This window comes from Schistocerca cancellata, unplaced genomic scaffold (assembly GCF_023864275.1).
Source record: "Schistocerca cancellata isolate TAMUIC-IGC-003103 unplaced genomic scaffold, iqSchCanc2.1 HiC_scaffold_1080, whole genome shotgun sequence".
Taxonomy (NCBI): domain Eukaryota; kingdom Metazoa; phylum Arthropoda; class Insecta; order Orthoptera; family Acrididae; genus Schistocerca; species Schistocerca cancellata.
The window spans coordinates 54,302-73,738 of NW_026047079.1; the positions used below are offsets into that span (position 1 = coordinate 54,302).

General features: G+C 46.5%; 21 non-coding genes across 21 annotated transcripts; 8 read left to right on the forward strand and 13 right to left on the reverse strand.

Annotated features, from left to right (window-relative positions):
* Positions 1–2,332: 2,332 nt before the first annotated feature.
* Trnav-aac (transfer RNA valine (anticodon AAC)) lies at positions 2,333–2,405 on the reverse strand. The gene has a single exon. It is a non-coding gene; the product is annotated as a tRNA-Val (tRNA).
* Positions 2,406–4,161: 1,756 nt separating this feature from the next.
* On the forward strand, positions 4,162–4,233 carry Trnap-ugg (transfer RNA proline (anticodon UGG)). The gene has a single exon. It is a non-coding gene; the product is annotated as a tRNA-Pro (tRNA).
* A 1,332-nt stretch (positions 4,234–5,565) lies between these two features.
* Trnav-uac (transfer RNA valine (anticodon UAC)) lies at positions 5,566–5,638 on the reverse strand. The gene has a single exon. It is a non-coding gene; the product is annotated as a tRNA-Val (tRNA).
* A 234-nt stretch (positions 5,639–5,872) lies between these two features.
* Positions 5,873–5,944, forward strand: Trnap-cgg (transfer RNA proline (anticodon CGG)). Its single transcript has one exon. It is a non-coding gene; the product is annotated as a tRNA-Pro (tRNA).
* A 208-nt stretch (positions 5,945–6,152) lies between these two features.
* Trnav-aac (transfer RNA valine (anticodon AAC)) lies at positions 6,153–6,225 on the reverse strand. Its single transcript has one exon. It is a non-coding gene; the product is annotated as a tRNA-Val (tRNA).
* A 335-nt stretch (positions 6,226–6,560) lies between these two features.
* Trnav-aac (transfer RNA valine (anticodon AAC)) lies at positions 6,561–6,633 on the reverse strand. Its single transcript has one exon. It is a non-coding gene; the product is annotated as a tRNA-Val (tRNA).
* A 1,501-nt stretch (positions 6,634–8,134) lies between these two features.
* Positions 8,135–8,206, forward strand: Trnap-ugg (transfer RNA proline (anticodon UGG)). Its single transcript has one exon. It is a non-coding gene; the product is annotated as a tRNA-Pro (tRNA).
* Positions 8,207–9,538: 1,332 nt separating this feature from the next.
* Positions 9,539–9,611, reverse strand: Trnav-uac (transfer RNA valine (anticodon UAC)). The gene has a single exon. It is a non-coding gene; the product is annotated as a tRNA-Val (tRNA).
* Positions 9,612–9,845: 234 nt separating this feature from the next.
* Trnap-cgg (transfer RNA proline (anticodon CGG)) lies at positions 9,846–9,917 on the forward strand. The gene has a single exon. It is a non-coding gene; the product is annotated as a tRNA-Pro (tRNA).
* Positions 9,918–10,125: 208 nt separating this feature from the next.
* Positions 10,126–10,198, reverse strand: Trnav-aac (transfer RNA valine (anticodon AAC)). The gene has a single exon. It is a non-coding gene; the product is annotated as a tRNA-Val (tRNA).
* Positions 10,199–10,533: 335 nt separating this feature from the next.
* Trnav-aac (transfer RNA valine (anticodon AAC)) lies at positions 10,534–10,606 on the reverse strand. Its single transcript has one exon. It is a non-coding gene; the product is annotated as a tRNA-Val (tRNA).
* Positions 10,607–12,816: 2,210 nt separating this feature from the next.
* On the reverse strand, positions 12,817–12,889 carry Trnav-uac (transfer RNA valine (anticodon UAC)). Its single transcript has one exon. It is a non-coding gene; the product is annotated as a tRNA-Val (tRNA).
* Positions 12,890–13,380: 491 nt separating this feature from the next.
* Positions 13,381–13,453, reverse strand: Trnav-aac (transfer RNA valine (anticodon AAC)). The gene has a single exon. It is a non-coding gene; the product is annotated as a tRNA-Val (tRNA).
* Positions 13,454–14,954: 1,501 nt separating this feature from the next.
* Trnap-ugg (transfer RNA proline (anticodon UGG)) lies at positions 14,955–15,027 on the forward strand. The gene has a single exon. It is a non-coding gene; the product is annotated as a tRNA-Pro (tRNA).
* A 635-nt stretch (positions 15,028–15,662) lies between these two features.
* Trnav-uac (transfer RNA valine (anticodon UAC)) lies at positions 15,663–15,735 on the reverse strand. The gene has a single exon. It is a non-coding gene; the product is annotated as a tRNA-Val (tRNA).
* A 234-nt stretch (positions 15,736–15,969) lies between these two features.
* Trnap-cgg (transfer RNA proline (anticodon CGG)) lies at positions 15,970–16,041 on the forward strand. The gene has a single exon. It is a non-coding gene; the product is annotated as a tRNA-Pro (tRNA).
* Positions 16,042–16,249: 208 nt separating this feature from the next.
* On the reverse strand, positions 16,250–16,322 carry Trnav-aac (transfer RNA valine (anticodon AAC)). Its single transcript has one exon. It is a non-coding gene; the product is annotated as a tRNA-Val (tRNA).
* A 1,501-nt stretch (positions 16,323–17,823) lies between these two features.
* On the forward strand, positions 17,824–17,896 carry Trnap-ugg (transfer RNA proline (anticodon UGG)). Its single transcript has one exon. It is a non-coding gene; the product is annotated as a tRNA-Pro (tRNA).
* A 635-nt stretch (positions 17,897–18,531) lies between these two features.
* Positions 18,532–18,604, reverse strand: Trnav-uac (transfer RNA valine (anticodon UAC)). The gene has a single exon. It is a non-coding gene; the product is annotated as a tRNA-Val (tRNA).
* A 233-nt stretch (positions 18,605–18,837) lies between these two features.
* Positions 18,838–18,909, forward strand: Trnap-cgg (transfer RNA proline (anticodon CGG)). The gene has a single exon. It is a non-coding gene; the product is annotated as a tRNA-Pro (tRNA).
* A 208-nt stretch (positions 18,910–19,117) lies between these two features.
* On the reverse strand, positions 19,118–19,190 carry Trnav-aac (transfer RNA valine (anticodon AAC)). Its single transcript has one exon. It is a non-coding gene; the product is annotated as a tRNA-Val (tRNA).
* Positions 19,191–19,437: the final 247 nt, after the last annotated feature.

Here is a 19,437-nt window from a genome sequence, read left to right on the forward strand (position 1 = left end):
TATCATTTCCTGTTTAAGATTACCGATTTCGGTATTAATTACAACAATATCTTCTTTGATTTTATCAACTTTTGTATTAACAACTCCAACATTGTTGTTAACAACGTTAATAGCTTTGTTCTGTTTGTCTAGCTTGGCCGATTGACTCTTGATTTCGTTAATCAAAACATTCAATAAATCAGTTAAATTCCCGGAAACTACCGGTTCCACTTCAGTAGCGGCTTCCTCTTTAATTGTCCCCCCGTATTCGTCATAAAGGGATTCAGGTTTGACTTTCACTTCCGATTCCGAAACATTTTCTAAAGTTTGGAATTCCATTTCTGCTCTTTGTTGCGTTTCGGTGGTCGCGTCTTTCATGCTAGCCGCCTGCCCCTGAACAATGGGTACCGCGGTGCGCGTTTCCCACTGTTCGACCGATTGTTCCGTATCCAAGTCTACCAAATTTTGGCAATTGTTGCGTTCACTCATTTTAATAATTTTCAATATAAATGCCAAATCTCAAATATAATTAGGATTACTCCCACTACTTATTCTCGCTGACGTAACGGCCTGTATGTAACCAATACTTTGTTACGAGATTTGCACAATGCAAAATTCGTGTCCAGAACAACCTCAAATCTGAAGATTGTCCTGTCACCAGGTCGCCACGTGTAACCTCCCCCTCACTTACCGACCTTAATGACAGTGAAAAATGAAACCGCATGTACCTAATGGGAGTTTTGGAAAAGCAATCGTCACCGAAGTTAACCTGTCGGTAAAGAGGGAGGAAAGGGTTACATCTAAATGAAAGGAAATGTGCTAATGAAACTGGTGGAAATTAATTTTGAAAAGGGGTAAAGTTAATAAAGAAAGTAAATGTGCAGCCGTTACGTTAACAATTAACTAGCGGTAATTAGGTATTTGAGATTTGGGGGAAATCACGGTCGCCAGTCCTAAGGACAATTACTATAGTAACTGAAAAAGAAAGGTTATTACACATATAATTAGCACTAGAAGCGTGGCAACTGAAGGTTGACACGTGCAGTGTGAAAACTGAAAGTTTGTCAGAAGTAATAAATTTCGCTACACCCTGACTTAATTTAGCAAAAGAATTAATAAAACCGGAAAATCGAAAGTTAATTTAGTGACTTAAGTTAATAGTGAGCTTTCTTTCTGAAGCACATCGAAATTCAGTAAAACACGGTTAGTCTTGGACTACCTCAACAATCACTTCAAAAGCTACTTGAATCTACGCAGTTTAGAAATAAGAGATTTAACTTTGAACTTGAATTAAATGATTCTGAACAATTAACAATAGTAAAATTTAGTACGTACCAAGCTGAGCTGCAGCCACAGGTAAGCTAAAATACGATAACAAAACTCGCACTCTTAATTTGTGCTTGTGTAATCTGAATATTGTAGCCAGCTAACTGAACTTTGAAATTAAAGCAGTGAAATGATGTTACTTTAATGCTGGCGTCTGAATTTCAACGACACTCGGGTTCATTCCGGAAAAGGAAGGGACCCTGCTTGGTAATGCAATTGGGACAATGAGCAACAAAGGTTCATGCTAAGTTGCTGTTATTATAGTTACGAAAATGGTACAGTTTGAAAAGCTGAGGTCTGCCATACAGTTCTAAAACTTTACTTGCTTCCAGTCTTCCTTGATGGTTGATTGAAGGTTTGACGCCGTCGATCGAGGGGGTGGCGACAGTCACTCATTGTCGGCCGTCGCTGTTGCAGAAGCTGGATGTTGGCGCGCCTTCTTCTCGACACGGTCACCAGACGAAACGGGCTCTTGATGTGCGCTAGTTAATGTTTCCCGTCCGCGACACCATGTCACAAACTATCATCGCAAGTCGAGCGCAATTACATGCTGCCAAACCCCGAAAGCGCGGCAACTCGCGGGAGCGTCACACAACACACCTGCTCCACTCGCTACTCCCGCCAGACTCCTTCTCTCAGCCCGCGCTCCACGCGGCAGAGTTAACACTACCAAAGATCCTACACACTTTGATTCTTCACACGACCTATCGACGTAATCGTTCGATAGCAGTTTTCCCTAGGCAAGACCCAGCGTAAAAATACAAATAATATTTACGAAACAAACCAATTATACATCGACATAAATGTATAAATATATAAATAGTAAAACAATTACAATATACAAAGAGACAGAAATGTCATATCTTGAGGTAACAAAGCAAGGAAAAAAAATAGTACAATAGATGGAAATAGGAGGATATGCTTTTCCGGCGTTACAATCTGAGCCCTGGTGGTGGGCCGTTTGAAATTGATTTAAATGGTCACAGTAGAGATTGTAGCAAGGGTCTTGTTGAGTGCGACGAAAAATTGTTTCCGCCCGGAATCGAACCGGGGACCTTCTGCGTGTTAGGCAGACGTGATAACCGCTACACCACGGAAACTGCTACGCTCTGTGCTCCACATCTGACACAACTTGTAGGACGATCGCAACTTTGGCGTAAAAATCACTTTGCGGAAACGCACAATGCAGGTATTTCGCATTCGTATGCAACAATCGACAGCACCCTTGCCTGTCTGAATGCCATCACGAATGAGAGCCCAAGAAGTCGTCGGAAATGCTCGCGGCCGAGTCCTCAGCAGCATCAGCTACTCATTCTTTCCGTACGAGGTACCGTCAATTCGCGCAGTCGCTATTGCAAATGATGTCACCAAAAGCAATCACTTCGTTAGCACCGCCACACCTGCACCTGCCCATGTTAGGCAATAAATTCTGCCTGACTCATGTAGTACTATCACCGTAAGAGGGTGGTACGGGACTACAAGTCCCACCGCCACACCTCCAAAGTGAATTGCAGTGACAAAGACACTGCACAGTGGAAATTTATTGGCCCACCAACACAGTTAGACCGCAACAGACCGGTGATGCTGTATTGTAACCTATCACCTCGGACTACAAGTCCATTTAAAAAAAAAAAAAAAAAAAAGCGGCGAGGAGCCCGGGCTCAGCGGTACCTCTACATGGAGGCACCAGCAGCTCCGACAGGCCACCGCTGGCGCGCCGGCGCCCGGACCCACGACCGTCAATGACGCTGCAGTCGATGTACTTCTTAATATCGCTTTTGGAAGAAGGAAACCAGGTGTAAATCACACAGTATTTTACTGATGATCTGGAAACGCAAGTTTAGAATAAGTAGAACATTATATAAAATGTGTTGTGTGGTCGAGCTACAACCACGCCTCGCTCTCGCCAGATTATCGTTGTTGCACGGAATGATTGTTAAGGCACCGACGGCTTCAGAGTTCGTCTTCTCGAAGTTTTGCTTTTGCAGTACATTCAGCAATCTTTTCGTTATGAGTCGTCTGTTTCGGTTTCCCGATGTAGTTTTGCTCACTGCTCCCGATTTCTCTTAACCCCGAGCCACCACTAGCCGAAAATTCCGCACTGCTATCTGGTCAATCTGCAAAGCTCGATGAGGGCGTCGCGGTCGTTCCTGAGCTGATGAAACGGCCGAATCTGTAGTTGTTCCCAGATCTCTTCCACAACAACGGCCTCCCAGACGCTTGGATAACAGGAGTACGCCACTACTCCCAGCCAGAGAACTGCATTTGAAAGCGTAATAACATGAGCTACACGTAACTCCGATTTCTGTGTCTGACCTACTTTTAATGAAACTGTCGTCGATTTACTTACTACTATCGCTGCTGGACGAAGCAGATCAGGTGAAAACCACACAGTATTCTTGTAACGAAGAGGTAATGGAAATTTAGGTAAAACAATATCAAAAAAAGTTGTGTGGTGGATCGACACGTACAGTTGGCTGTTCCTAGATGATCATTGCTGCACGGAATAATTGTTAAGGCACCGACGCCTTCAGGAGTGGTCTTCTGGAAGTTTTGCTTGCAGTATATTCCGCAATCTTTTCGTTATGAGTTGGTGTTTCGGATTCCCGATGTTCTTTTGTTTAGTGCATTTGCCTTCCCTTGACACTGAGAAAGCACATGACGAAAGTGAAACACCACCGTCTGTTCATCTGCAGAGCGCGATGAAATTATTCACTCTATATTCATTGCCTTTCATATTCTTCCCATCAGTGGTGAGCGCTGCCTTCAGAAAGCGCTTTTGTTTCTGATTTACATGGAAGTTAGTGTTCCTCGGAGCTGGACTGCTTGGGATTAGCTTCATTGCTACTGGCAGGTGGCTCGTTGGTCTAGGGGTATGATTCCTGCTTTGGGTGCAGGAGGTCCCGGGTTCAAATCCCGGACGAGCCCTACCGTTTTGACTGTGCTGAAGAGTAGGTGGAGCTCACCCACGTTTGCAGCTCTGCAATGAAGAATAGATGCCTGCCGCAGCACGCTTTGTGTAGCACTACGGTGATGAAGGGACCGTTTGATATGGCAAGAATCTGACACCAGTAAATTACATGGGTCGATTGCTGTAGAAGAGCCGACAGTAATCTTGCATGCAACGGAAAACAAAGGTTGTCTTTGCAGAACATGTGCACCGTGAGTGGAGACGAACCTCAATCGTGGAGCAGTCTGCCTTCATCTGATTAGCGACGACAACAACCAAAGGGTGGGATACAAGACTGAGCGTAGTTAAGAGTTTCTCACTATTAGTTACTCTGATTAGATCCATTATAAATAAAGGACATAAAATGGATTTGCTTGACGAACTGGAGATATATTCACATCACAGAAAATATGAAGATAAAATATTAAATGAAAAACTTGAATGTGAATCAGTTAATTTCTTCAGATGTTTCGGTAATATACTTAAATAAAAATAGTAAAACATAGAAATAAGCACAACTGTAAAATCAATATAAGTAATTCATAAGCCAAATTGTTAAGATAAATAACCTCTGTACAAAAGCATATCATAATCTGAGGAAGACCTATAATGTTATCTCTGTGAACTACATGTAAGAAGATCTTTGTAACTGTTTTGTTCATATAAGATATTTTCGATGTGTAAAGTGTACAAGTTGTGTAAGATGTTAAGTGTGTGTGAGACTCTACACAAATGGACCATTAGGAAACTGTAAGTACAAATTGTTCTCAAACTTTAGCCACTAACCTCACAGAAAGAATTGATACCCAACTAAAAATCGCGTTTCTTATGTATTACAGTAAAAGTCAACAAAATGAAGCAGACTCACACACACTGACAACATCAAAATAAATGGCTTAACACACATAAAAACGCACTTGAAAATGAGAATTATTTCTCGAAACGCGTCGTGCGAATAATAAAATAAAGAAAAAATCGTGACTGGTAGCAGATTATTTATTTATAAACAAACCTACTATTAGTTACGTTCACACTTCAACAGAGCTGTGACAAGGCGAGTGCAGTGAGCTCAGGAAAGCCAGTATGAAGCGCACTTGAAGTAGTCCTGAAGAAATGGATTATAAACTTTGCCGGCCAGAATGGAGCTACGAGCGTTCTGAGTTACTGAATACCTGTACACTATGGGAGCAAGAGCATTTGACAGTAAAATGACGCGATATCCGTGTAGCACACGACATTTATTATCCCTGCATACGCAGACGTGACGTTATCTCGGAAATGGAATCCGAAAAGGGGTTTAAAAAAACTCGTGTTTCCGCCCGGGATCGAACCGGGGACCTTCTGCGTGTAAAGCAGACGTGATAATCGCTACACCACGGAAACGACGGCTCTGCGGCTGTTCTACCTAGAAACCCGTAGTGGCAACAGATTTTTCCTGCGTAAGCAAAGGCATCGGCTACGAGCTCCCTCCGATTCTAGAAGTTGCTATTGTAAAAGACATCGATGAAAACAATCAAACCGCAACAGCCAGGGAAAACGCTGGGTGAGCGGCAGCTCTGCATGGTGATACCAAGAACGGAGGCGTCAGTCATGTGCAGCGCTTAGACGCTACGAACAGGCTCGTTGGTCTAGGGGTATGATTCCTGCTTCGGGTGCAGGAGGTCCCGGGTTCAAATTCCGGACGAGTCCTTGCTTTTTGTGCAAACGTGTGGCAACTACCGTCATGCCGGCGGCTGTTCCGCGCATTTCCAGCCCTCCAGGTAAGCACAAAAACCAAGTAGCCGGTTCTGAAAGAGTTTCATGTATCATCTGAGCCCTGGTGGTGGGCCGTTTGAAATTGATTTAAATGGTCACAGTAGAGATTGTAGCAAGGGTCTTGTTGAGTGCGACGAAAAATTGTTTCCGCCCGGAATCGAACCGGGGACCTTCTGCGTGTTAGGCAGACGTGATAACCGCTACACCACGGAAACTGCTACGCTCTGTGCTCCACATCTGACACAACTTGTAGGACGATCGCAACTTTGGCGTAAAAATCACTTTGCGGAAACGCACAATGCAGGTATTTCGCATTCGTATGCAACAATCGACAGCACCCTTGCCTGTCTGAATGCCATCACGAATGAGAGCCCAAGAAGTCGTCGGAAATGCTCGCGGCTGAGTCCTCAGCAGCATCAGCTACTCATTCTTTCCGTACGAGGTACCGTCAATTCGCGCAGTCGCTATTGCAAATGATGTCACCAAAAGCAATCACTTCGTTAGCGGCGAGGAGCCCGGGCTCAGGGGTTTGTTGAGTGCGACGAAAAATTGTTTCCGCCCGGAATCGAACCGGGGACCTTCTGCGTGTTAGGCAGACGTGATAACCGCTACACCACGGAAACTGCTACGCTCTGTGCTCCACATCTTGCACAACTTGTAGGACGATCGCAACTTTGGCGTAAAAATCACTTTACGGAAACGCACAATGCAGGTATTTCGCATTCGTATGCAACAATCGACAGCACCCTTGCCTGTCTGAATGCCATCACGAATGAGAGCCCAAGAAGTCGTCGGAAATGCTCGCGGCCGAGTCCTCAGCAGCATCAGCTACTCATTCTTTCCGTACGAGGTACCGTCAATTCGCGCAGTCGCTATTGCAAATGATGTCACCAAAAGCAATCACTTCGTTAGCGGCGAGGAGCCCGGGCTCAGCGGTACCTCTACATGGAGGCACCAGCAGCTCCGACAGGCCACCGCTGGCGCGCCGGCGCCCGGACCCACGACCGTCAATGACGCTGCAGTCGATGTACTTCTTAATATCCCTTTTGGAAGAAGGAAACCAGGTGTAAATCACACAGTATTTTACTGATGATCTGGAAACGCAAGTTTAGAATAAGTAGAACATTATATAAAATGTGTTGTGTGGTCGAGCTACAACCACGCCTCGCTCTCGCCAGATTATCGTTGTTGCACGGAATGATTGTTAAGGCACCGACGGCTTCAGAGTTCGTCTTCTCGAAGTTTTGCTTTTGCAGTACATTCAGCAATCTTTTCGTTATGAGTCGTCTGTTTCGGTTTCCCGATGTAGTTTTGCTCACTGCTCCCGATTTCTCTTAACCCCGAGCCACCACTAGCCGAAAATTCCGCACTGCTATCTGGTCAATCTGCAAAGCTCGATGAGGGCGTCGCGGTCGTTCCTGAGCTGATGAAACGGCCGAATCTGTAGTTGTTCCCAGATCTCTTCCACAACAACGGCCTCCCAGACGCTTGGATAACAGGAGTACGCCACTACTCCCAGCCAGAGAACTGCATTTGAAAGCGTAATAACATGAGCTACACGTAACTCCGATTTCTGTGTCTGACCTACTTTTAATGAAACTGTCGTCGATTTACTTACTACTATCGCTGCTGGACGAAGCAGATCAGGTGAAAACCACACAGTATTCTTGTAACGAAGAGGTAATGGAAATTTAGGTAAAACAATATCAAAAAAAGTTGTGTGGTGGAGCGACACGTACAGTTGGCTCTTCCTAGATGATCATTGCTGCACGGAATAATTGTTAAGGCACCGACGCCTTCAGGAGTGGTCTTCTGGAAGTTTTGCTTGCAGTATATTCCGCAATCTTTTCGTTATGAGTTGGTGTTTCGGATTCCCGATGTTCTTTTGTTTAGTGCATTTGCCTTCCCTTGACACTGAGAAAGCACATGACGAAAGTGAAACACCACCGTCTGTTCATCTGCAGAGCGCGATGAAATTATTCACTCTATATTCATTGCCTTTCATATTCTTCCCATCAGTGGTGAGCGCTGCCTTCAGAAAGCGCTTTTGTTTCTGATTTACATGGAAGTTAGTGTTCCTCGGAGCTGGACTGCTTGGGATTAGCTTCATTGCTACTGGCAGGTGGCTCGTTGGTCTAGGGGTATGATTCCTGCTTTGGGTGCAGGAGGTCCCGGGTTCAAATCCCGGACGAGCCCTACCGTTTTGACTGTGCTGAAGAGTAGGTGGAGCTCACCCACGTTTGCAGCTCTGCAATGAAGAATAGATGCCTGCCGCAGCACGCTTTGTGTAGCACTACGGTGATGAAGGGACCGTTTGATATGGCAAGAATCTGACACCAGTAAATTACATGGGTCGATTGCTGTAGAAGAGCCGACAGTAATCTTGCATGCAACGGAAAACAAAGGTTGTCTTTGCAGAACATGTGCACCGTGAGTGGAGACGAACCTCAATCGTGGAGCAGTCTGCCTTCATCTGATTAGCGATGACAACAACCAAAGGGTGGGATACAAGACTGAGCGTAGTTAAGAGTTTCTCACTATTAGTTACTCTGATTAGATCCATTATAAATAAAGGACATAAAATGGATTTGCTTGACGAACTGGAGATATATTCACATCACAGAAAATATGAAGATAAAATATTAAATGAAAAACTTGAAAGTGAATCAGTTAATTTCTTCAGATGTTTCGGTAATATACTTAAATAAAAATAGTAAAACATAGAAATAAGCACAACTGTAAAATCAATATAAGTAATTCATAAGCCAAATTGTTAAGATAAATAACCTCTGTACAAAAGCATATCATAATCTGAGGAAGACCTATAATGTTATCTCTGTGAACTACATGTAAGAAGATCTTTGTAACTGTTTTGTTCATATAAGATATTTTCGATGTGTAAAGTGTACAAGTTGTGTAAGATGTTAAGTGTGTGTGAGACTCTACACAAATGGACCATTAGGAAACTGTAAGTACAAATTGTTCTCAAACTTTAGCCACTAACCTCACAGAAAGAATTGATACCCAACTAAAAATCGCGTTTCTTATGTATTACAGTAAAAGTCATCAAAATGAAGCAGACTCACACACACTGACAACATCAAAATAAATGGCTTAACACACATAAAAACGCACTTGAAAATGAGAATTATTTCTCGAAACGCGTCGTGCGAATAATAAAATAAAGAAAAAATCGTGACTGGTAGCAGATTATTTATTTATAAACAAACCTACTATTAGTTACGTTCACACTTCAACAGAGCTGTGACAAGGCGAGTGCAGTGAGCTCAGGAAAGCCAGTATGAAGCGCACTTGAAGTAGTCCTGAAGAAATGGATTATAAACTTTGCCGGCCAGAATGGAGCTACGAGCGTTCTGAGTTACTGAATACCTGTACACTATGGGAGCAAGAGCATTTGACAGTAAAATGACGCGATATCCGTGTAGCACACGACATTTATTATCCCTGCATACGCAGACGTGACGTTATCTCGGAAATGGAATCCGAAAAGGGGTTTAAAAAAACTCGTGTTTCCGCCCGGGATCGAACCGGGGACCTTCTGCGTGTAAAGCAGACGTGATAACCGCTACACCACGGAAACGACGGCTCTGCGGCTGTTCTACCTAGAAACCCGTAGTGGCAACAGATTTTTCCTGCGTAAGCAAAGGCATCGGCTACGAGCTCCCTCCGATTCTAGAAGTTGCTATTGTAAAAGACATCGATGAAAACAATCAAACCGCAACAGCCAGGGAAAACGCTGGGTGAGCGGCAGCTCTGCATGGTGATACCAAGAACGGAGGCGTCAGTCATGTGCAGCGCTTAGACGCTACGAACAGGCTCGTTGGTCTAGGGGTATGATTCCTGCTTCGGGTGCAGGAGGTCCCGGGTTCAAATTCCGGACGAGTCCTTGCTTTTTGTGCAAACGTGTGGCAACTACCGTCATGCCGGCGGCTGTTCCGCGCATTTCCAGCCCTCCAGGTAAGCACAAAAACCAAGTAGCCGGTTCTGAAAGAGTTTCATGTATCATCTGAGCCCTGGTGGTGGGCCGTTTGAAATTGATTTAAATGGTCACAGTAGAGATTGTAGCAAGGGTCTTGTTGAGTGCGACGAAAAATTGTTTCCGCCCGGAATCGAACCGGGGACCTTCTGCGTGTTAGGCAGACGTGATAACCGCTACACCACGGAAACTGCTACGCTCTGTGCTCCACATCTGACACAACTTGTAGGACGATCGCAACTTTGGCGTAAAAATCACTTTGCGGAAACGCACAATGCAGGTATTTCGCATTCGTATGCAACAATCGACAGCACCCTTGCCTGTCTGAATGCCATCACGAATGAGAGCCCAAGAAGTCGTCGGAAATGCTCGCGGCTGAGTCCTCAGCAGCATCAGCTACTCATTCTTTCCGTACGAGGTACCGTCAATTCGCGCAGTCGCTATTGCAAATGATGTCACCAAAAGCAATCACTTCGTTAGCGGCGAGGAGCCCGGGCTCAGGGTCTTGTTGAGTGCGACGAAAAATTGTTTCCGCCCGGAATCGAACCGGGGACCTTCTGCGTGTTAGGCAGACGTGATAACCGCTACACCACGGAAACTGCTACGCTCTGTGCTCCACATCTTGCACAACTTGTAGGACGATCGCAACTTTGGCGTAAAAATCACTTTACGGAAACGCACAATGCAGGTATTTCGCATTCGTATGCAACAATCGACAGCACCCTTGCCTGTCTGAATGCCATCACGAATGAGAGACCAAGAAGTCGTCGGAAATGCTCGCAGCCGAGTCCTCAGCAGCATCAGCTACTCATTCTTTCCGTACGAGGTACCGTCAATTCGCGCAGTCGCTATTGCAAATGATGTCACCAAAAGCAATCACTTCGTTAGCGGCGAGGAGCCCGGGCTCAGCGGTAGCTCTACATGGAGGCACCAGCAGCTCCGACAGGCCACCGCTGGCGCGCCGGCGCCCGGACCCACGACCGTCAATGACGCTGCAGTCGATGCACTTCTTAATATCGCTTTTGGAAGAAGGAAACCAGGTGTAAATCACACAGTATTTTACTGATGATCTGGAAACGCAAGTTTAGAATAAGTAGAACATTATATAAAATGTGTTGTGTGGTCGAGCGACAACCACGCCTCGCTCTCGCCAGATTATCGTTGTTGCACGGAATGATTGTTAAGGCACCGACGGCTTCAGAGTTCGTCTTCTCGAAGTTTTGCTTTTGCAGTACATTCAGCAATCTTTTCGTTATGAGTCGTCTGTTTCGGTTTCCCGATGTAGTTTTGCTCACTGCTCTCGACTTCTCTTAACCCCGAGCCACCACTAGCCGAAAATTCCGCACTGCTATCTGGTCAATCTGCAAAGCTCGATGAGGGCGTCGCGGTCGTTCCTGAGCTGATGAAACGGCCGAATCTGTAGTTGTTCCCAGATCTCTTCCACAACAACGGCCTCCCAGACGCTTGGATTACAGGAGTACGCCACTACTCCCAGCCAGAGAACTGCATTTGAAAGCGTAATAACATGAGCTACACGTAACTCCGATTTCTGTGTCTGACCTACTTTTAATGAAACTGTCGTCGATTTACTTACTACTATCGCTGCTGGACGAAGCAGATCAGGTGAAAACCACACAGTATTCTTGTAACGAAGAGGTAATGGAAATTTAGGTAAAACAATATCAAAAAAAGTTGTGTGGTGGATCGACACGTACAGTTGGCTCTTCCTAGATGATCATTGCTGCACGGAATAATTGTTAAGGCACCGACGCCTTCAGGAGTGGTCTTCTGGAAGTTTTGCTTGCAGTATATTCCGCAATCTTTTCGTTATGAGTTGGTGTTTCGGATTCCCGATGTTCTTTTGTTTAGTGCATTTGCCTTCCCTTGACACTGAGAAAGCACATGACGAAAGTGAAACACCACCGTCTGTTCATCTGCAGAGCGCGATGAAATTATTCACTCTATATTCATTGCCTTTCATATTCTTCCCATCAGTGGTGAGCGCTGCCTTCAGAAAGCGCTTTTGTTTCTGATTTACATGGAAGTTAGTGTTCCTCGGAGCTGGACTGCTTGGGATTAGCTTCATTACAACTGGCAGGTGGCTCGTTGGTCTAGGGGTATGATTCCTGCATTGGGTGCAGGAGGTCCCGGGTTCAAATCCCTAACGAGCCCTACCGTTTTGACCGTGCTGAAGAGTAGGTGGAGCTCACCCACGTTTGCAGCTCTGCAATGAAGAATAGATGCCTGCCGCAGCACGCTTTGTGTAGCACTACGGTGATGAAGGGACCGTTCGATATGGCAAGAATCTGACACCAGTAAATTACATGGGTCGATTGCTGTAGAAGAGCCGACAGTAATCTTGCATGCAACGGAAAACAAAGGTTGTCTTTGCAGAACATGTGCACCGTGAGTGGAGACGAACCTTCAATCGTGGAGCAGTCTACCTTCATCTGATTAGCGACGACAACAATCAAAGGGTGGGATACAAGACTGAGCGTAGTTAAGAGTTTCTCACTATTAGTTACGTTCACACTTCAACAGAGCTGTGAAAAGGCGAGTGCAGTGAGCTCAGGAAAGCCAGTATGAAGCGCACTTGAAGTAGTCCTGAAGAAATGGATTATAAACTTTGCCGGCCAGAATGGAGCTACGAGCGTTCTGAGTTACTGAATACCGGTACACTATGGGAGCAAGAGCATTTGACAGTAAAATGACGCGATATCCGTGTAGCACACGACATTTATTATCCCTGCATACGCAGACGTGACGTTATCTCGGAAATGGAATCCGAAAAGGGGTTTAAAAAAACTCGTGTTTCCGCCCGGGATCGAACCGGGGACCTTCTGCGTGTAAAGCAGACGTGATAACCGCTACACCACGGAAACGACGGCTCTGCGGCTGTTCTACCTAGAAACCCGTAGTGGCAACAGATTTTTCCTGCGTAAGCAAAGGCATCGGCTACGAGCTCCCTCCGATTCTAGAAGTTGCTATTGTAAAAGACATCGATGAAAACAATCAAACCGCAACAGCCAGGGAAAACGCTGGGTGAGCGGCAGCTCTGCATGGTGATACCAAGAACGGAGGCATCAGTCATGTGCAGCGCTTAGACGCTACGAACAGGCTCGTTGGTCTAGGGGTATGATTCGGGTTCAAATCCCGGACGAGCCCTTGCTTTTTGTGCAAACGTGTGGCAACTACCGTCATGCCGGCGGCTGTTCCGCGCATTTCCAGCCCTCCAGGTAAGCACAAAAACCAAGTAGCCGGTTCTGAAAGAGTTTCATGTATCATCTGAGCCCTGGTGGTGGGCCGTTTGAAATTGATTTAAATGGTCACAGTAGAGATTGTAGCAAGGGTCTTGTTGAGTGCGACGAAAAATTGTTTCCGCCCGGAATCGAACCGGGGACCTTCTGCGTGTTAGGCAGACTTGATAACCGCTACACCACGGAAACAGCTACGCTCTGTGCTCCACATCTGACACAACTTGTAGGACGATCGCAACTTTGGCGTAAAAATCACTTTGCGGAAACGCACAATGCAGGTATTTCGCATTCGTATGCAACAATCGACAGCACCCTTGCCTGTCTGAATGCCATCACGAATGAGAGCCCAAGAAGTCGTCGGAAATGCTCGCGGCCGAGTCCTCAGCAGCATCAGCTACTCATTCTTTCCGTACGAGGTACCGTCAATTCGCGCAGTCGCTATTGCAAATGATGTCACCAAAAGCAATCACTTCGTTAGCGGCGAGGAGCCCGGGCTCAGCGGTACCTCTACATGGAGGCACCAGCAGCTCCGACAGGCCACCGCTGGCGCGCCGGCGCCCGGACCCACGACCGTCAATGACGCTGCAGTCGATGCACTTCTTAATATCGCTTTTGGAAGAAGGAAACCAGGTGTAAATCACACAGTATTTTACTGATGATCTGGAAACGCAAGTTTAGAATAAGTAGAACATTATATAAAATGTGTTGTGTGGTCGAGCGACAACCACGCCTCGCTCTCGCCAGATTATCGTTGTTGCACGGAATGATTGTTAAGGCACCGACGGCTTCAGAGTTCGTCTTCTCGAAGTTTTGCTTTTGCAGTACATTCAGCAATCTTTTCGTTATGAGTCGTCTGTTTCGGTTTCCCGATGTAGTTTTGCTCACTGCTCTCGACTTCTCTTAACCCCGAGCCACCACTAGCCGAAAATTCCGCACTGCTATCTGGTCAATCTGCAAAGCTCGATGAGGGCGTCGCGATCGTTCCTGAGCTGATGAAACGGCCGAATCTGTAGTTGTTCCCAGATCTCTTCCACAACAACGGCCTCCCAGACGCTTGGATTACAGGAGTACGCCACTACTCCCAGCCGGAGAACTGCATTTGAAAGCGTAATAACATGAGCTACACGTAACTCCGATTTCTGTGTCTGACCTACTTTTAATGAAACTGTCGTCGATTTACTTACTACTATCGCTGCTGGACGAAGCAGATCAGGTGAAAACCACACAGTATTCTTGTAACGAAGAGGTAACGGAAATTTAGGTAAAACAATATCAAAAAAAGTTGTGTGGTGGATCGACACGTACAGTTGGCTCTTCCTAGATGATCATTGCTGCACGGAATAATTCTTAAGGCACCGACGCCTTCAGGAGTGGTCTTCTGGAAGTTTTGCTTGCAGTATATTCCGCAATCTTTTCGTTATGAGTTGGTGTTTCGGATTCCCGATGTTCTTTTGTTTAGTGCATTTGCCTTCCCTTGACACTGAGAAAGCACATGACGAAAGTGAAACACCACCGTCTGTTCATCAGCAGAGCGCGATGAAATTATTCACTCTATATTCATTGCCTTTCATATTCTTCCCATCAGTGGTGAGCGCTGCCTTCAGAAAGCGCTTTTGTTTCTGATTTACATGGAAGTTAGTGTTCCTCGGAGCTGGACTGCTTGGGATTAGCTTCATTACTACTGGCAGGTGGCTCGTTGGTCTAGGGGTATGATTCCTGCTTTGGGTGCAGGAGGTCCCGGGTTCAAATCCCGGACGAGCGCTACCGTTTTGACCGTGCTGAAGAGTAGGTGGAGCTCACCCACGTTTGCAGCTCTGCAATGAAGAATAGATGCCTGCCGCAGCACGCTTTGTGTAGCACTACGGTGATGAAGGGACCGTTTGATATGGCAAGAATCTGACACCAGTAAATTACATGGGTCGATTGCTGTAGAAGAGCCGACAGTAATCTTGCATGCAACGGAAAACAAAGGTCGTCTTTGCAGAACATGTGCACCGTGAGTGGAGACGAACCTCAATCGTGGAGCAGTCTACCTTCATCTGATTAGCGACGACAACAATCAAAGGGTGGGATACAAGACTGAGCGTAGTTAAGAGTTTCTCACTATTAGTTACGTTCACACTTCAACAGAGCTGTGACAAGGCGAGTGCAGTGAGCTCAGGAAAGCCAGTATGAAGCGCACTTGAAGTAGTCCTGAAGAAATGGATTATAAACTTTGCCGGCCAGAATGGAGCTACGAGCGTTCTGAGTTACTGAATACCGGTACACTGTGGGAGCAAGAGCATTTGACAGTAAAATGACGCGATATCCGTGTAGCACACGACATTTATTATCCCTGCATACGCAGACGTGACGTTATCTCGGAAATGGAATCCGAAAAAGGGTTTAAAAAAAGTCGTGTTTCCGCCCGGGATCGAACCGGGGACCTTCTGCGTGTAAAGCAGACGTGATAACCGCTACACCACGAAAACAACGGCTCTGCGGCTGTTCTACCTAGAAACCCGTAGTGGCAACAGATTTTTCCTGTGTAAGCAAAGGCATCGGCTACGAGCTCCCTCCGATTCTAGAAGTTGCTATTGTAAAAGACATCGATGAAAACAATCAAACCGCAACAGCCAGGGAAAACGCTGGGTGAGCGGCAGCTCTGCATGGTGATACCAAGAACGGAGGCGTCAGTCATGTGCAGCGCTTAGACGCTACGAACAGGCTCGTTGGTCTAGGGGTATGATTCCTGCTTCGGGTGCAGGAGGTCCCGGGTTCAAATCCCGGACGAGCCCTTGCTTTTTGTGCAAACGTGTGGCAACTACCGTCATGCCGGCGGCTGTTCCGCGCATTTCCAGCCCTCCAGGTAAGCACAAAAACCAAGTAGCCGGTTCTGAAAGAGTTTCATGTATCATCTGAGCCCTGGTGGTGGGCCGTTTGAAATTGATTTAAATGGTCACAGTAGAGATTGTAGCAAGGGTCTTGTTGAGTGCGACGAAAAATTGTTTCCGCCCGGAATCGAACCGGGGACCTTCTGCGTGTTAAGCAGACGTGATAACCGCTACACCACGGAAACTGCTACGCTGTGTGCTCCACATCTGACACAACTTGTAGGACGATCGCAACTTTGGCGTAAAAATCACTTTGCGGAAACGCACAATGCAGGTATTTCGCATTCGTATGCAACAATCGACAGCACCCTTGCCTGTCTGAATGCCATCACGAATGAGAGCCCAAGAAGTCGTCGGAAATGCTCGCGGCCGAGTCCTCAGCAGCATCAGCTACTCATTCTTTCCGTACGAGGTACCGTCAATTCGCGCAGTCGCTATTGCAAATGATGTCACCAAAAGCAATCACTTCGTTAGCGGCGAGGAGCCTGGGCTCAGCGGTAGCTCTACATGGAAGCACCAGCAGCTCCGACAGGCCACCGCTGGCGCGCCGGCGCCCGGACCCACGACCGTCAATGACGCTGCAGTCGACGTACTTCTTAATATCGCTTTTGGAAGAAGGAAACCAGGTGTAAATCACACAGTATTTTACTGATGATCTGGAAACGCAAGTTTAGAATAAGTAGAACATTATATAAAATGTGTTGTGTGGTCGAGCGACAACCACGCCTCGCTCTCGCCAGATTATCGTTGTTGCACGGAATGATTGTTAAGGCACCGACGGCTTCAGAGTTCGTCTTCTCGAAGTTTTGCTTTTGCAGTACATTCAGCAATCTTTTCGTTATGAGTCGTCTGTTTCGGTTTCCCGATGTAGTTTTGCTCACTGCTCTCGACTTCTCTTAACCCCGAGCCACCACTAGCCGAAAATTCCGCACTGCTATCTGGTCAATCTGCAAAGCTCGATGAGGGCGTCGCGATCGTTCCTGAGCTGATGAAACGGCCGAATCTGTAGTTGTTCCCAGATCTCTTCCACAACAACGGCCTCCCAGACGCTTGGATTACAGGAGTACGCCACTACTCCCAGCCGGAGAACTGCATTTGAAAGCGTAATAACATGAGCTACACGTAACTCCGATTTCTGTGTCTGACCTACTTTTAATGAAACTGTCGTCGATTTACTTACTACTATCGCTGCTGGACGAAGCAGATCAGGTGAAAACCACACAGTATTCTTGTAACGAAGAGGTAACGGAAATTTAGGTAAAACAATATCAAAAAAAGTTGTGTGGTGGATCGACACGTACAGTTGGCTCTTCCTAGATGATCATTGCTGCACGGAATAATTCTTAAGGCACCGACGCCTTCAGGAGTGGTCTTCTGGAAGTTTTGCTTGCAGTATATTCCGCAATCTTTTCGTTATGAGTTGGTGTTTCGGATTCCCGATGTTCTTTTGTTTAGTGCATTTGCCTTCCCTTGACACTGAGAAAGCACATGACGAAAGTGAAACACCACCGTCTGTTCATCAGCAGAGCGCGATGAAATTATTCACTCTATATTCATTGCCTTTCATATTCTTCCCATCAGTGGTGAGCGCTGCCTTCAGAAAGCGCTTTTGTTTCTGATTTACATGGAAGTTAGTGTTCCTCGGAGCTGGACTGCTTGGGGTTAGCTTCATTACTACTGGCAGGTGGCTCGTTGGTCTAGGGGTATGATTCCTGCTTTGGGTGCAGGAGGTCCCGGGTTCAAATCCCGGACGAGCGCTACCGTTTTGACCGTGCTGAAGAGTAGGTGGAGCTCACCCACGTTTGCAGCTCTGCAATGAAGAATAGATGCCTGCCGCAGCACGCTTTGTGTAGTACTACGGTGATGAAGGGACCGTTTGATATGGCAAGAATCTGACACCAGTAAATTACATGGGTCGATTGCTGTAGAAGAGCCGACAGTAATCTTGCATGCAACGGAAAACAAAGGTCGTCTTTGCAGAACATGTGCACCGTGAGTGGAGACGAACCTCAATCGTGGAGCAGTCTACCTTCATCTGATTAGCGACGACAACAATCAAAGGGTGGGATACAAGACTGAGCGTAGTTAAGAGTTTCTCACTATTAGTTACGTTCACACTTCAACAGAGCTGTGACAAGGCGAGTGCAGTGAGCTCAGGAAAGCCAGTATGAAGCGCACTTGAAGTAGTCCTGAAGAAATGGATTATAAACTTTGCCGGCCAGAATGGAGCTACGAGCGTTCTGAGTTACTGAATACCGGTACACTATGGGAGCAAGAGCATTTGACAGTAAAATGACGCGATATCCGTGTAGCACACGACATTTATTATCCCTGCATACGCAGACGTGACGTTATCTCGGAAATGGAATCCGAAAAGGGGTTTAAAAAAACTCGTGTTTCCGCCCGGGATCGAAACGGGGACCTTCTGCGTGTAAAGCAGACGTGATAATCGCTACACCACGGAAACGACGGCTCTGCGGCTGTTCTACCTAGAAACCCGTAGTGGCAACAGATTTTTCCTGCGTAAGCAAAGGCATCGGCTACGAGCTCCCTCCGATTCTAGAAGTTGCTATTGTAAAAGACATCGATGAAAACAATCAAACCGCAACAGCCAGGGAAAACGCTGGGTGAGCGCAGCTCTGCATGGTGATACCAAGAACGGAGGCGTCAGTCATGTGCAGCGCTTAGACGCTACGAACAGGCTCGTTGGTCTAGGGGTATGATTCCTGCTTCGGGTGCAGGAGGTCCCGGGTTCAAATTCCGGACGAGTCCTTGCTTTTTGTGCAAACGTGTGGCAACTACCGTCATGCCGGCGGCTGTTCCGCGCATTTCCAGCCCTCCAGGTAAGCACAAAAACCAAGTAGCCGGTTCTGAAAGAGTTTCATGTATCATCTGAGCCCTGGTGGTGGGCCGTTTGAAATTGATTTAAATGGTCACAGTAGAGATTGTAGCAAGGGTCTTGTTGAGTGCGACGAAAAATTGTTTCCGCCCGGAATCGAACAGGGGACCTTCTACGTGTTAGGCAGACGTGATAACCGCTACACCACGGAAACTGCTACGCTCTGTGCTCCACATCTGACACAACTTGTAGGACGATCGCAACTTTGGCGTAAAAATCACTTTGCGGAAACGCACAATGCAGGTATTTCGCATTCGTATGCAACAATCGACAGCACCCTTGCCTGTCTGAATGCCATCACGAATGAGAGCCCAAGAAGTCGTCGGAAATGCTCGCGGCTGAGTCCTCAGCAGCATCAGCTACTCATTCTTTCCGTACGAGGTACCGTCAATTCGCGCAGT